Source organism: Hyla sarda, chromosome 2, assembly GCF_029499605.1.
Source record: "Hyla sarda isolate aHylSar1 chromosome 2, aHylSar1.hap1, whole genome shotgun sequence".
Taxonomy (NCBI): domain Eukaryota; kingdom Metazoa; phylum Chordata; class Amphibia; order Anura; family Hylidae; genus Hyla; species Hyla sarda.
The window spans coordinates 287,435,071-287,447,595 of record NC_079190.1 but is presented as its reverse complement, the minus strand read 5'-3'; the positions used below and the strand labels follow the sequence as shown (position 1 = coordinate 287,447,595).

Sequence of the window (12,525 nt, the reverse complement as noted above, 5' to 3'; positions counted from 1 at the left end):
ATTAACCATGGCATCCTGAGGTCCTGTGTGGAAAATAGTTCAAAGTAGTATATTTTGCCATAGACATGCCACAAAATAGCAATGGTCAATGTGATTAGATTATAGTGTAATGATTTGGCAAACTGATTATAATGACAATGTCATTGAATCTAAAATCTTCCACCTACATTAAATTGCCATGTTGAATCAACTATACTTGACCATGGATATGCTGTAAGCTCAATATCCCAATATAAAAGACCAGAGCAAGTTTAGCAACCCCCTAACTCCTTGAGGATCTACTTATATTTGGATTGATAAATTACCAGACACAACATTTTGATTTTTTAAGTGTAATAGAAAATTTGGCGAACTAGCCATAAAATTACACTTTATAAACATTTTTTTAGGCAACAATGCCTTCAAAATATATTTTAACAAGATAAATATCTGGACAGAAAATGTATAAACAATGCAACAAGAAAATATGTGGACCAACTTCAATTATGCTCATGGGAAAAATCACAGATTGTGATATGTGGGTTCAGAGGAAAAAGACTCCAATGCAGATGATGCAGAGGGGTTGTGGTGGCTAATTAGACTGCTACTAGGGTATTGTGTTTGAAAGGGAGGATGGTAGGGGTAAACCCCAGAAGAGGACTGAGAAGGCGGAGGGGTTGTAAGTAACCACATAAAAACCCTCGGTTTGTGTGGAAATATTGTGTGCAGGTGGTGGAGGGCTGGGGGCCCTGTGTCCAGCTGTGATGTGCAAATTTTTAATCATATCCTCTAATGAAGGTAGGGCCTGGGGGGGGAAAGAAAGACTTGTGCAACAGCGTGACAGTATGCTTTAAAATAGTTTTGGCGGTCAAGAGCCACTTTAGGGCAGCAAGATGCCATTTCATACCCAAAATAAGAACTGTCATCACTGCTGTCAACCCTCCGGATACATGATGATCAGTTGACTATAAGTTATTCGGAGGGATCTACAGGTCCTTCGAGCAGTGGGTGGTCTGGTGGTTGTTTGTGAAGAAGGTATGTTAGTGGCTTCTTCCATCTCTTCAATCTCACCAGCAGCTGGTGTAGGTGTACTGCTGGGGGGAAGATCACAGCTAAGGTTAGACACATCCTCCTCTACATCCAGATGTTGGTCAAAATCTTCCAACGGATTGGATGGGCCTGGTGCTTCAGATTCCAAAGGTGTGTCTGAACGTACAGGCTCAGACCTTGGCTCTTCATCTGCATCTTGTTGTGTATTGGATGGTGCCTGAAAGTTGCCTGAAGTTCTAGAATAAACAGATATAAAATTTTTAAGAGCTTAGATATTTTTGGAAGGGGGAGTATGGGTGATAAACCTGCATGCAGAAATTGAACATGTACTTACGGTCGGAGAACTCTGTTAGGGCGTAAAAATTGAAGTTGGTCCTCATAGGGTATTTTTTTCCTTTTGCCACCAGCTGACCCACTTTTTTCTGCTTTCTTGATACCCTTCACAAAATAGTCGCTTGCAGATTTCTATTGGTTTTGGATGTCCTTTACTATATAGTATTTTAAAATGTAACCAAAAAAAATTAAAAATAATTTTAGCTTGTAAAAATATAATAAACAAAGATCCAGGTACAAAAATTCAAGCAAAATCATCAGTTAATTCAATTATTGTTGATTGTCTTGCAATATATAAGGCTATGATTAATGTACATGTGTACACCAAGGGAATATAAACACAAAGATAAATAGGGATCTAAATAGTTGGATCAACTTCAACTATCTTCATCATTTTTAATAAGATAAAAGTGTACACGAGGAATTAAAAGTACAAAGATGTATGTTACTTTGAAAAATTAGATTGGCATCCTTTTCATTATTTGATGTTGTTAAATTGTACAAGTTATAAAGAAAAAAATTATACCAAACTTACAAATCTCATTCTGAATTGAAGAAGACATTTGATCAAAGTTGTCAAATAATGCTACTGCCATCTCATGCCATGCTTCTTCACGTCTGGTTCTATTAAAATATTCACCATGGCCCTTATCCCAAATCCAGGGACGACACTCTACCTACAACCAAAATTTTGGGACAAAATTTTTTTTAGAATACCAGATTCATCATATTTTTTGAACTACATGTGCTTGTCCAAATGCAAATCTCCTCAAGCCCATAGTACACTGTACATGCTGCCATTATAAAACTAGATGTATTAGTAAACATGTGCTGGGCTACATGCAGATCTCCTCATGGCCGTATTACACTGTACATGCTGCCATTATAAAACTAGGTGTATTAGTAAACATGTGCTGGGCTACATGCAGATCTCCTCATGGCCGTATTACACTGTACATGCTGCCATTATAAAACTAGGTGTATTAGTAAACATGTGCTGGGCTACATGCAGATCTCCTCATGGCCATATTACACTGTACATGCTGCCATTATAAAACTAGGTGTATTTGTAAACATGTGCTGGGCTACATGCAGATCTCCTCATGGCCGTATTACACTGTACATGCTGCCGTTATAAAACTAGGTGTATTAGTAAACATGTGCTGGGCTACATGCAGATCTCCTCATGGCCGTATTACACTGTACATGCTGCCATTATAAAACTAGGTGTATTTGTAAACATGTGCTGGGCTACATGCAGATCTCCTCATGGCCGTATTACACTGTACATGCTGCCATTATAAAACTAGGTGTATTAGTAAACATGTGCTGGGCTACATGCAGATCTCCTCATGGCCGTATTACACTGTACATGCTGCCATTATACAACTAGGTGTATTAGTAAACATGTGCTGGGCTACATGCAGATCTCCTCATGGCCGTATTACACTGTACATGCTGCCATTATAAAACTAGGTGTATTAGTAAACATGTGCTGGGCTACATGCAGATCTCCTCATGGCCGTATTACACTGTACATGCTGCCATTATAAAACTAGGTGTATTAGTAAACATGTGCTAGGCTACATGCAGATCTCCTCATGGCCGTATTACACTGTACATGCTGCCATTATAAAACTAGGTGTATTAGTAAACATGTGCTGGGCTACATGCAGATCTCCTCATGGCCGTATTACACTGTACATGCTGCCATTATAAAACTAGGTGTATTTGTAAACATGTGCTGGGCTACATGCAGATCTCCTCATGGCCGTATTACACTGTACATGCTGCCATTATAAAACTAGGTGTATTAGTAAACATGTGCTGGGCTACATGCAGATCTCCTCGTGGCCATATTACACTGTACATGCTGCCATTATAAAACTAGGTGTATTAGTAAATATGTGCTGGGCTACATGCAGATCTCCTCATGGCCGTATTACACTGTACATGCTGTCATTATAAAACTAGATGTATTAGTAAACATGTGCTGGGCTACATGCAGATCTCCTCATGGCCGTATTACACTGTACATGCTGCCATTATAAAACTAGGTGTATTAGTAAACATGTGCTGGGCTACATGCAGATCTCCTCATGGCCGTATTACACTGTACATGCTGCCATTATAAAACTAGGTGTATTTGTAAACATGTGCTGGGCTACATGCAGATCTCCTCATGGCCGTATTACACTGTACATGCTGCCATTATAAAACTAGGTGTATTAGTAAACATGTGCTGGGCTACATGCAGATCTCCTCATGGCCGTATTACACTGTACATGCTGCCATTATAAAACTAGGTGTATTAGTAAACATGTGCTGGGCTACATGCAGATCTCCTCATGGCCGTATTACACTGTACATGCTGCCATTATAAAACTAGGTGTATTAGTAAACATGTGCTGGGCTACATGCAGATCTCCTCATGGCCGTATTACACTGTACATGCTGCCATTATAAAACTAGGTGTATTAGTAAACATGTGCTGGGCTACATGCAGATCTCCTCATGGCCGTATTACACTGTACATGCTGCCATTATAAAACTAGGTGTATTAGTAAACATGTGCTGGGCTACATGCAGATCTCCTCATGGCCGTATTACACTGTACATGCTGCCATTATAAAACTAGGTGTATTAGTAAACATGTGCTGGGCTACATGCAGATCTCCTCATGGCCGTATTACACTGTACATGCTGCCATTATAAAACTAGGTGTATTTGTAAACATGTGCTGGGCTACATGCAGATCTCCTCATGGCCGTATTACACTGTACATGCTGCCATTATAAAACTAGGTGTATTAGTAAACATGTGCTGGGCTACATGCAGATCTCCTCATGGCCGTATTACACTGTACATGCTGCCATTATAAAACTAGGTGTATTAGTAAACATGTGCTGGGCTACATGCAGATCTCCTCATGGCCGTATTACACTGTACATGCTGCCATTATAAAACTAGGTGTATTAGTAAACATGTGCTGGGCTACATGCAGATCTCCTCATGGCCGTATTACACTGTACATGCTGCCATTATAAAACTAGGTGTATTAGTAAACATGTGCTGGGCTACATGCAGATCTCCTCATGGCCGTATTACACTGTACATGCTGCCATTATAAAACTAGGTGTATTAGTAAACATGTGCTGGGCTACATGCAGATCTCCTCATGGCCGTATTACACTGTACATGCTGCCATTATAAAACTAGGTGTATTTGTAAACATGTGCTGGGCTACATGCAGATCTCCTCATGGCCGTATTACACTGTACATGCTGCCATTATAAAACTAGGTGTATTAGTAAACATGTGCTGTGCTACATGCAGATCTCCTCATGGCCGTATTACACTGTACATGCTGCCATTATAAAACTAGGTGTATTAGTAAACATGTGCTGGGCTACATGCAGATCTCCTCATGGCCGTATTACACTGTACATGCTGCCATTATAAAACTAGGTGTATTAGTAAACATGTGCTGGGCTACATGCAGATCTCCTCATGGCCGTATTACACTGTACATGCTGCCATTATAAAACTAGGTGTATTAGTAAACATGTGCTGGGCTACATGCAGATCTCCTCATGGCCGTATTACACTGTACATGCTGCCATTATAAAACTAGGTGTATTAGTAAACATGTGCTGGGCTACATGCAGATCTCCTCATGGCCGTATTACACTGTACATGCTGCCATTATAAAACTAGGTGTATTAGTAAACATGTGCTGGGCTACATGCAGATCTCCTCATGGCCGTATTACACTGTACATGCTGCCATTATAAAACTAGGTGTATTAGTAAACATGTGCTGGGCTACATGAAGATCTCCTCATGGCCGTATTACACTGTACATGCTGCCATTATAAAACTAGGTGTATTAGTAAACATGTGCTGGGCTACATGCAGATCTCCTCATGGCCGTATTACACTGTACATGCTGCCATTATAAAACTAGGTGTATTAGTAAACATGTGCTGGGCTACATGCAGATCTCCTCATGGCCGTATTACACTGTACATGCTGCCATTATAAAACTAGGTGTATTAGTAAACATGTGCTGGGCTACATGCAGATCTCCTCATTGCCGTATTACACTGTACATGCTGCCATTATAAAACTAGGTGTATTAGTAAACATGTGCTGGGCTACATGCAGATCTCCTCATGGCCGTATTACACTGTACATGCTGCCATTATAAAACTAGGTGTATTAGTAAACATGTGCTGGGCTACATGCAGATCTCCTCATGGCCGTATTACACTGTACATGCTGCCATTATAAAACTAGGTGTATTAGTAAACATGTGCTGTGCTACATGCAGATCTCCTCATGGCCGTATTACACTGTACATGCTGCCATTATAAAACTAGGTGTATTTGTAAACATGTGCTGGGCTACATGCAGATCTCCTCATGGCCGTATTACACTGTACATGCTGCCATTATAAAACTAGGTGTATTTGTAAACATGTGCTGGGCTACATGCAGATCTCCTCATGGCCGTATTACACTGTACATGCTGCCATTATAAAACTAGGTGTATTAGTAAACATGTGCTGGGCTACATGCAGATCTCCTCGTGGCCATATTACACTGTACATGCTGCCATTATAAAACTAGGTGTATTAGTAAACATGTGCTGGGCTACATGCAGATCTCCTCATGGCCGTATTACACTGTACATGCTGTCATTATAAAACTAGATGTATTAGTAAACATGTGCTGGGCTACATGCAGATCTCCTCATGGCCGTATTACACTGTACATGCTGCCATTATAAAACTAGGTGTATTAGTAAACATGTGCTGGGCTACATGCAGATCTCCTCATGGCCGTATTACACTGTACATGCTGCCATTATAAAACTAGGTGTATTTGTAAACATGTGCTGGGCTACATGCAGATCTCCTCATGGCCGTATTACACTGTACATGCTGCCATTATAAAACTAGGTGTATTAGTAAACATGTGCTGGGCTACATGCAGATCTCCTCATGGCCGTATTACACTGTACATGCTGCCATTATAAAACTAGGTGTATTAGTAAACATGTGCTGGGCTACATGCAGATCTCCTCATGGCCGTATTACACTGTACATGCTGCCATTATAAAACTAGGTGTATTAGTAAACATGTGCTGGGCTACATGCAGATCTCCTCATGGCCGTATTACACTGTACATGCTGCCATTATAAAACTAGGTGTATTAGTAAACATGTGCTGGGCTACATGCAGATCTCCTCATGGCCGTATTACACTGTACATGCTGCCATTATAAAACTAGGTGTATTAGTAAACATGTGCTGGGCTACATGCAGATCTCCTCATGGCCGTATTACACTGTACATGCTGCCATTATAAAACTAGGTGTATTTGTAAACATGTGCTGGGCTACATGCAGATCTCCTCATGGCCGTATTACACTGTACATGCTGCCATTATAAAACTAGGTGTATTAGTAAACATGTGCTGGGCTACATGCAGATCTCCTCATGGCCGTATTACACTGTACATGCTGCCATTATACAACTAGGTGTATTAGTAAACATGTGCTGGGCTACATGCAGATCTCCTCATGGCCGTATTACACTGTACATGCTGCCATTATAAAACTAGGTGTATTAGTAAACATGTGCTGGGCTACATGCAGATCTCCTCATGGCCGTATTACACTGTACATGCTGCCATTATAAAACTAGGTGTATTAGTAAACATGTGCTGGGCTACATGCAGATCTCCTCATGGCCGTATTACACTGTACATGCTGCCATTATAAAACTAGGTGTATTAGTAAACATGTGCTGGGCTACATGCAGATCTCCTCATGGCCGTATTACACTGTACATGCTGCCATTATAAAACTAGGTGTATTTGTAAACATGTGCTGGGCTACATGCAGATCTCCTCATGGCCGTATTACACTGTACATGCTGCCATTATAAAACTAGGTGTATTAGTAAACATGTGCTGTGCTACATGCAGATCTCCTCATGGCCGTATTACACTGTACATGCTGCCATTATAAAACTAGGTGTATTAGTAAACATGTGCTGGGCTACATGCAGATCTCCTCATGGCCGTATTACACTGTACATGCTGCCATTATAAAACTAGGTGTATTAGTAAACATGTGCTGGGCTACATGCAGATCTCCTCATGGCCGTATTACACTGTACATGCTGCCATTATAAAACTAGGTGTATTAGTAAACATGTGCTGGGCTACATGCAGATCTCCTCATGGCCGTATTACACTGTACATGCTGCCATTATAAAACTAGGTGTATTAGTAAACATGTGCTGGGCTACATGCAGATCTCCTCATGGCCGTATTACACTGTACATGCTGCCATTATAAAACTAGGTGTATTAGTAAACATGTGCTGGGCTACATGCAGATCTCCTCATGGCCGTATTACACTGTACATGCTGCCATTATAAAACTAGGTGTATTAGTAAACATGTGCTGGGCTACATGAAGATCTCCTCATGGCCGTATTACACTGTACATGCTGCCATTATAAAACTAGGTGTATTAGTAAACATGTGCTGGGCTACATGCAGATCTCCTCATGGCCGTATTACACTGTACATGCTGCCATTATAAAACTAGGTGTATTAGTAAACATGTGCTGGGCTACATGCAGATCTCCTCATGGCCGTATTACACTGTACATGCTGCCATTATAAAACTAGGTGTATTAGTAAACATGTGCTGGGCTACATGCAGATCTCCTCATTGCCGTATTACACTGTACATGCTGCCATTATAAAACTAGGTGTATTAGTAAACATGTGCTGGGCTACATGCAGATCTCCTCATGGCCGTATTACACTGTACATGCTGCCATTATAAAACTAGGTGTATTTGTAAACATGTGCTGGGCTACATGCAGATCTCCTCATGGCCGTATTACACTGTACATGCTGCCATTATAAAACTAGGTGTATTTGTAAACATGTGCTGGGCTACATGCAGATCTCCTCATGGCCGTATTACACTGTACATGCTGCCATTATAAAACTAGGTGTATTAGTAAACATGTGCTGGGCTACATGCAGATCTCCTCGTGGCCATATTACACTGTACATGCTGCCATTATAAAACTAGGTGTATTAGTAAATATGTGCTGGGCTACATGCAGATCTCCTCATGGCCGTATTACACTGTACATGCTGTCATTATAAAACTAGATGTATTAGTAAACATGTGCTGGGCTACATGCAGATCTCCTCATGGCCGTATTACACTGTACATGCTGCCATTATAAAACTAGGTGTATTAGTAAACATGTGCTGGGCTACATGCAGATCTCCTCATGGCCGTATTACACTGTACATGCTGCCATTATAAAACTAGGTGTATTTGTAAACATGTGCTGGGCTACATGCAGATCTCCTCATGGCCGTATTACACTGTACATGCTGCCATTATAAAACTAGGTGTATTAGTAAACATGTGCTGGGCTACATGCAGATCTCCTCATGGCCGTATTACACTGTACATGCTGCCATTATAAAACTAGGTGTATTAGTAAACATGTGCTGGGCTACATGCAGATCTCCTCATGGCCGTATTACACTGTACATGCTGCCATTATAAAACTAGGTGTATTAGTAAACATGTGCTGGGCTACATGCAGATCTCCTCATGGCCGTATTACACTGTACATGCTGCCATTATAAAACTAGGTGTATTAGTAAACATGTGCTGGGCTACATGCAGATCTCCTCATGGCCGTATTACACTGTACATGCTGCCATTATAAAACTAGGTGTATTAGTAAACATGTGCTGGGCTACATGCAGATCTCCTCATGGCCGTATTACACTGTACATGCTGCCATTATAAAACTAGGTGTATTTGTAAACATGTGCTGGGCTACATGCAGATCTCCTCATGGCCGTATTACACTGTACATGCTGCCATTATAAAACTAGGTGTATTAGTAAACATGTGCTGGGCTACATGCAGATCTCCTCATGGCCGTATTACACTGTACATGCTGCCATTATAAAACTAGGTGTATTAGTAAACATGTGCTGGGCTACATGCAGATCTCCTCATGGCCGTATTACACTGTACATGCTGCCATTATAAAACTAGGTGTATTAGTAAACATGTGCTGGGCTACATGCAGATCTCCTCATGGCCGTATTACACTGTACATGCTGCCATTATAAAACTAGGTGTATTAGTAAACATGTGCTGGGCTACATGCAGATCTCCTCATGGCCGTATTACACTGTACATGCTGCCATTATAAAACTAGGTGTATTAGTAAACATGTGCTGGGCTACATGAAGATCTCCTCATGGCCGTATTACACTGTACATGCTGCCATTATAAAACTAGGTGTATTAGTAAACATGTGCTGGGCTACATGCAGATCTCCTCATGGCCGTATTACACTGTACATGCTGCCATTATAAAACTAGGTGTATTAGTAAACATGTGCTGGGCTACATGCAGATCTCCTCATGGCCGTATTACACTGTACATGCTGCCATTATAAAACTAGGTGTATTAGTAAACATGTGCTGTGCTACATGCAGATCTCCTCATGGCCGTATTACACTGTACATGCTGCCATTATAAAACTAGGTGTATTTGTAAACATGTGCTGGGCTACATGCAGATCTCCTCATGGCCGTATTACACTGTACATGCTGCCATTATACAACTAGGTGTATTAGTAAACATGTGCTGGGCTACATGCAGATCTCCTCATGGCCGTATTACACTGTACATGCTGCCATTATAAAACTAGGTGTATTAGTAAACATGTGCTGGGCTACATGCAGATCTCCTCATGGCCGTATTACACTGTACATGCTGCCGTTATAAAACTAGGTGTATTTGTAAACATGTGCTGGGCTACATGCAGATCTCCTCATGGCCGTATTACACTGTACATGCTGCCATTATAAAACTAGGTGTATTAGTAAACATGTGCTGGGCTACATGCAGATCTCCTCATGGCCGTATTACACTGTACATGCTGCCGTTATAAAACTAGGTGTATTTGTAAACATGTGCTGGGCTACATGCAGATCTCCTCATGGCCGTATTACACTGTACATGCTGCCATTATAAAACTAGGTGTATTAGTAAACATGTGCTGGGCTACATGCAGATCTCCTCATGGCCGTATTACACTGTACATGCTGCCATTATAAAACTAGGTGTATTAGTAAACATGTGCTGGGCTACATGCAGATCTCCTCATGGCCGTATTACACTGTACATGCTGCCATTATAAAACTAGGTGTATTAGTAAACATGTGCTGTGCTACATGCAGATCTCCTCATGGCCGTATTACACTGTACATGCTGCCGTTATAAAACTAGGTGTATTTGTAAACATGTGCTGGGCTACATGCAGATCTCCTCATGGCCGTATTACACTGTACATGCTGCCATTATAAAACTAGGTGTATTTGTAAACATGTGCTGGGCTACATGCAGATCTCCTCATGGCCGTATTACACTGTACATGCTGCCATTATACAACTAGGTGTATTAGTAAACATGTGCTGGGCTACATGCAGATCTCCTCATGGCCGTATTACACTGTACATGCTGCCATTATAAAACTAGGTGTATTAGTAAACATGTGCTGGGCTACATGCAGATCTCCTCATGGCTGTATTACACTGTACATGCTGCCATTATAAAACTAGGTGTATTAGTAAACATGTGCTGGGCTACATGCAGATCTCCTCATGGCCGTATTACACTGTACATGCTGCCATTATAAAACTAGGTGTATTAGTAAACATGTGCTGGGCTACATGCAGATCTCCTCATGGCCGTATTACACTGTACATGCTGCCGTTATACAACTAGGTGTATTAGTAAACATGTGCTGGGCTACATGCAGATCTCCTCATGGCCGTATTACACTGTACATGCTGCCATTATAAAACTAGGTGTATTTGTAAACATGTGCTGGGCTACATGCAGATCTCCTCATGGCCGTATTACACTGTACATGCTGCCATTATAAAACTAGGTGTATTAGTAAACATGTGCTGGGCTACATGCAGATCTCCTCATGGCCGTATTACACTGTACATGCTGCCGTTATAAAACTAGGTGTATTTGTAAACATGTGCTGGGCTACATGCAGATCTCCTCATGGCCGTATTACACTGTACATGCTGCCATTATAAAACTAGGTGTATTTGTAAACATGTGCTGGGCTACATGCAGATCTCCTCATGGCCGTATTACACTGTACATGCTGTCATTATAAAACTAGGTGTATTAGTAAACATGTGCTGGGCTACATGCAGATCTCCTCATGGCCGTATTACACTGTACATGCTGCCATTATAAAACTAGGTGTATTTGTAAACATGTGCTGGGCTACATGCAGATCTCCTCATGGCCGTATTACACTGTACATGCTGTCATTATAAAACTAGGTGTATTAGTAAACATGTGCTGGGCTACATGCAGATCTCCTCATGGCCGTATTACACTGTACATGCTGCCATTATACAACTAGGTGTATTAGTAAACATGTGCTGGGCTACATGCAGATCTCCTCATGGCCGTATTACACTGTACATGCTGCCATTATAAAACTAGTGTATTAGTAAACATGTGCTGGGCTACATGCAGATCTCCCCATGGCCGTATTACACTGTACATGCTGCCGTTATAAAACTAGGTGTATTAGTAAACATGTGCTGGGCTACATGCAGATCTCCTCATGGCCGTATTACACTGTACATGCTGCCATTATAAAACTAGGTGTATTTGTAAACATGTGCTGGGCTACATGCAGATCTCCTCATGGCCGTATTACACTGTACATGCTGCCATTATAAAACTAGGTGTATTTGTAAACATGTGCTGGGCTACATGCAGATCTCCTCATGGCCGTATTACACTGTACATGCTGCCATTATACAACTAGGTGTATTAGTAAACATGTGCTGGGCTACATGCAGATCTCCTCATGGCCGTATTACACTGTACATGCTGCCATTATAAAACTAGGTGTATTAGTAAACATGTGCTGGGCTACATGCAGATCTCCTCATGGCCGTATTACACTGTACATGCTGCCGTTATACAACTAGGTGTATTAGTAAACATGTGCTGGGCTACATGAAGATCTCCTCATGGCCGTATTACACTGT

The 12,525-nt window shown here is 41.3% G+C and overlaps 1 long non-coding RNA gene across 1 annotated transcript in view; it reads right to left on the bottom strand.

Moving 5' to 3' along the window:
- Positions 1-338: 338 nt before the first annotated feature.
- Positions 339-12,525, bottom strand: part of LOC130356203 (uncharacterized) — a 28,523-nt gene continuing 16,336 nt past the window's right edge. The window contains exons 2-4 of the long non-coding RNA XR_008888809.1: positions 1,898-2,039; positions 1,364-1,517; positions 339-1,265 (exon numbers count right to left, since the gene is read on the bottom strand). This is a non-coding gene — a long non-coding RNA (uncharacterized LOC130356203). The remainder of the gene's footprint in view (positions 1,266-1,363; positions 1,518-1,897; positions 2,040-12,525) is intronic.